The sequence below is a fragment of the Aegilops tauschii genome, chromosome 1 (genome assembly GCF_002575655.3).
Source record: "Aegilops tauschii subsp. strangulata cultivar AL8/78 chromosome 1, Aet v6.0, whole genome shotgun sequence".
NCBI lineage: Eukaryota > Viridiplantae > Streptophyta > Magnoliopsida > Poales > Poaceae > Aegilops > Aegilops tauschii.
In genome coordinates, this window is record NC_053035.3 from 253,900,475 (window position 1) to 253,905,477 (window position 5,003).

A 5,003-nucleotide genomic window follows, 5' to 3' on the forward strand; every position below is an offset into this window, starting at 1 on the left:
GAGAAGCAAGTCAAGGAAATCTGAGACAGACTGCAGCTGGCCAAATCACGACAGAAGAGCTACTATGATGCTAAACACCGTCAGATCAGCTTCGAACACGGAGAACACGTATATCTCCGAGTCACCCCTATGAAAGGAGTCAAGAGGTTTCAGACCCGTGGAAAATTGGCACCCAGATACATCGGTCAGTTTCCAGTCATGGCTAGAGTGAGAACAGTTGCATATCAGTTGGAATTGCCACCAGAACTGTCAGAAGTACACAATGTGTTTCATATCTCGCAGCTGATAAGATGCATCTCGCCACCGGAGAAAAGGACTGATATGGCAGAGATAGAATTGGCTAAGGATTTGACTTATGAGGAAAAGCCAATCAGAATATTGGATCAGACAGAAAGGGTCACTCGCAGCAAAGAAATAAGGTTTTACAAGGTTCAGTGGGAGCATCACACCGAATAGGAAGCAACCTGGGAAAGAGAGGAATTTTTAAGGACTGCATACCCAAAATTGTTTTCCCAAGCAACTGAATCTCAAGGACGAGATTCATCCTAAGTGGGGGAGGTTTGTGACAGCCTGGATTTTGCCTTCTCTCTTTTTTTCGGACTTGCCTTCTCTCTGTTTCCGGACTTGGTTTTGCATTGCTTTGATTTGGATTTTGGAATCATTTCAAATGGACTTGTCACTTGGGCTTACCCTTGACTTTCACCCAAGTGACCTATCTACTCCTCATTCAACATTATTTCTCTAACAAATCCTCAAAATAATCAAATGAATATTTTTCATAAAAGAAAAATATTCATTTTTCTCTCTAAAACTCATTTCAGAGACTTGTGCTTCAAAGTAACCTCCATTTTTATTGCTCCTAAAAATCTGAAATAATTCCTAAATATTCTTTGAACCTTGGCACACCTTGCCAATCAAAAATATTGCATGACTTTTTGTAACATTTTTGCTATAGAAAATCATTTCTATTCTAGACCAGAAATGCACTTTGTACAGCAAGTGCATTTTTCCTTAATCTTTTGGTCCTGATCTTTCTTGAGTTTAATTACCCTCCTAAGAAAACCTAAACCCCAGGAGATCAGCCCTAATGGCCATCTAGAAGCTTGCTTAACTTGGCGGCTAAGTTTCTGGTCAGAAACTTGTCAGCTTGGTTGACTCAATTCTGGTCCGCCTAGGTATGAGCTTTCAACTTTCCTAGACTAAACACTGTGTAGACTAGAGCGTAGACAAGGTTTGGCAGCAGTTGGACGTTGTCTTGACCATGCCAGCGTGGTGAACGCGTGAAGACACGGTACCTGGCAACTACTCGACGCGCTCTGGGTGTCGACATCTCCTCTGTTCAATGCGTGCTCGATACAGCGCTCGCCGACGCCTGCCGCGCCGCACCTACAGCCCCGACCCATCACCCTTGACCTCTCCCTAGCGCTCGCCGACGCCGGAGACGCCGCAGCGAGCACAGGCACATCACGGCCAAAAGCCATAGTGCACGCGTGCCCTTGTCCTCTTCTCCACCACCTCCTGTTGCTCGTCCGCGAGCCTGGGCAGCTCCTGCATTGATGCTGCACCTTTGCCCCCTTGCACTGGAGCGTTTCGTCGCCGTTCACCGGCTTCGAGAGAGCTCCGGCGGCAACACGACACCCCCTCGCTTCGGCTATTTATAGCGCCCCCTCCTCGATTCCTAGCCACGCACCACTCCTCACCACCCCCACGAGGACGTAGATGGGCCACAGCTCGGTCGGGCAGGCCTCTGGCCGTCGCCCCGACCAGAGAACTCTGGCGACCTCCGCAGCAAGGCCAGAGAACTCCGGTGCCTCTCGAGCTCAAGCAACTGCTCGGGCTTGGCATCGGGGGTCTGTTGGTGCTTCCTAGACGCTGCTGATCCGTCGGAGCCGCCTCTAGCCGTCGTCTTCATCCACTCCGGCGAACCCCGTCCGCCACCGCAGCTTGCGAGCCTGATCGCGAGCAGCTCCGGCCATCCCACGGCAAGCCACGGGTACGGGCAGGTGCGTCGCGAGCCCAGCTTCAATCCTATCCCTCTCGTCTACCCCCAAACCCCCTCATCACCGGCATGCGCTCACGGTACGAGTGGAGGCGTATTTCTCTTTTACGCCTTCGATGTCACCCCCCAGGAAATTCTGTTTAATTCAAATTTAATTAGAATTTGACCCAAACTTTGACCAGCCACCATTTCTAAACCATAAGTCCAAATGATTAGATTCTTTTTGCATTGTCTTTGTTTCAGAACTCTCTAGTAGCACACCAAAAGGTGGATTTTTCCTTGCTGCCTAGAATTTCTAGTGCTATTCAGAGAGGTTTTTGATAATTGTTTTTGTGGTTTTTATTTATTTTTAGAGGGAGAAGCTTGTCTTGAAGCAAACCAAGAGGGGCATGATCCTCCTCTACACTAAGGCAAGCCACACCAGCATTTCGATGGTGTTATTTCAATATATATCATTTTCTACTTGAATATGAGTTTTCATTTGCATTTAAAATTTGATAAATAAATGTTGTTGATTGCTAGTTACTTTACCATGCTTGATATGCTTGTTTTAGTTTCTGGTAAACTGCATGAGCTTTTTTGGTCAAGTAGAATAAATTTTTTGCATTAGTTATATTGCTATGGTAGAAAATGATAGTTCTTTTATTAACTGATATTTTCATATATGATGAGCTAATAAAAATATTGCGTGATAATAAAAATGAATTAGGACCAGTGAAGTTTTTGATCCTGAGTATTGCAAGATAATTATGTTGATAAGTTTGATCCATATCCATGTATTGTTTGCTTTGGATGACGAGTAGTTGCTTGATTATGTCAAAGTATCATTGTTATTTATAAAAAGTTTTTGACAAAGTTAAACTTGATTAAGTTTAACTTGAATATGATGTTGATCACACCATGGTGCCACTGAATCGGGTTTTTATATAGTGCGACCACATTTACCTTTTGAGAAGGTCTTAATTCGGTCCTTTGTTATGCCTCTCACCGGTGCCTCTCGCGAGGGAAGGTTATGGGCGTGCATACCCTGGCCCGGTAAGCAGACATAACCTTGTGGGCTCGTTTTTGTTTTTATGGTACCTTGTCCCCGTTTGGGACCGTTTTGCCACGACGGTGGCCGTTGGTGCCTTTGGTAGGCACGGGGCCACCCAAGACCTAGCCCTGAGAGGGAGTTGGTCGGAGTGGCCGGGAGAGTGCGATGACAAAGGGAAGGTTTCGTCGGAACGCTTTGGTCCACCCGAATGGGAGTGCGAGGCCAGGTTTCCGTAGTGTGGGTAAAGTGCGCTACCTCTGCATAGTGTATTTAATCTATCGATAGCCGCGTCCTCGGTTATGGGCATAGCTCGGAAGTAAGTCACACCAGGGATCAACCTTTATAATTAATCTTGCAAACTAAATGATTGTTGCGATGCATTGTGTGTCGTGGAGATTCGTGAACTCTTGAGTTGTTCAGGAGTGTTTGGTTGTAGATGTGACCCCGGTATGGTCACTGTTTGGTTACGAGGTAACCGTCTGGTAAGCGAGTCTGTGAGAGTCGGTGCGCGTATTGGTTGCATTGCATTTTTAGTATTTCTTGCTTTGCATTAACTTGATTAAGTATCATGATATTGTCTGTCATCGTGCTTATGTTTGTTGTGAGCTTGCAAGTACATTCAATGTACTGACCTGGCGTGTCATGCCAGCTTTTAGGCAAGTCGGTTCGCATCGGAGCGCGTCTCGCGTCTAGGCCGTGTCCACGTCGGTGTCCCTGTGCTATGGAGTTCCACTTCGTCGTTCTTCCGCTGCCGCGTAGTTCACGTAATCGAGGCCCTCGTCATGTTCATTAAATAATGTACATACTGTTCAGCCACACCGAGTGTGCCGCTTGGCCTCGTATCTCGATGTAATATCAGACTTATGTATTCCGCTAGCATCAATAAAGCGGTTGTTTCTGTATCATGTTGTTGTGTATTGCCAGAAGACTTGATCTCTGGGCTGGCAATGCAAGGTAAACCGGTTGCTCTGAGCCGGGGTGCCACACACCGCAATCTCAAAGCTCGGCTCGTCGAACCCGAAGAACAAGGGACCCAAGAGTTTATACTGGTTCGGGCCACCGATGTCGTGTAATACCCTACTCCAGTGTGGGGTGCTGGATGGCCTCTTGGGCTGAGGATGTACAAGTAAAGGGGAAGAACGGCCTCCTGAGGAGAGGTCTTATTGGGCTCAGTGAGCTTGTGTGTGTGAGGGTGGAATGGATCCGATCCCAGATCAGTTGCCTCCTACGGTGGTGGCTAGTCCTATTTATAGAGGTCCCGGTCCTCTTCCCAAATGCTAGGCAGGAAGGGATCCCACAACGGCCAATTTGAAGGGGGACAGCTAGTACAAGCTATCCTGACAAAAGGTGGTCTTCGCCTGCCAAAAGGCTCTGGTGGTGACGCCGTTGTGTGCTCCGTGGTGACCTCCGTCCTGCCGTCCTGCTGGTCTTGGTCTTGTTGCACCGATATGGAAACCTTTGCCTAATGCCTCGGGACTCCTCGCCTATGCCTGCCTCTTTAGCACCAAAGAGGAAATGAGTACTCTATGCCCGCTGGCGCCGCCTGGCGCGCGCTTGACCTTGGTTGTCATGGCTCACGTCACGGGAACCTCGCGAGGTGCCCCTTGCCTTGATCTCTCCACCCCTCGCAAGCCAGCCTAGGGAGACTACCCCTGAGGAGGTCTTGTGTCGTCCTCCTCGCAAGGCTTGGCCCCTCGCAAGGGTCTTGAGTGTTTGCTGGTGAAGATTGGCCATACAGGGTCGCGGGTGGAGCCACGCCATGGGCCGCAGGCAGGCAAGTCTGGGGACCCCCGTTCCAAGAACGCCGACACACGCTTAACGTTCGATGACGATTTGTATTATGAGTTATGTGATTTGATGACCAAAGTTTGTCCGGAGTCCCGTATGAGATCACAGACATGACGAGGAGGCTCAAAATGGTTGAGATGTAAAGATCGATATATTGGAAGGCTATATTCGGACATCGAAAAG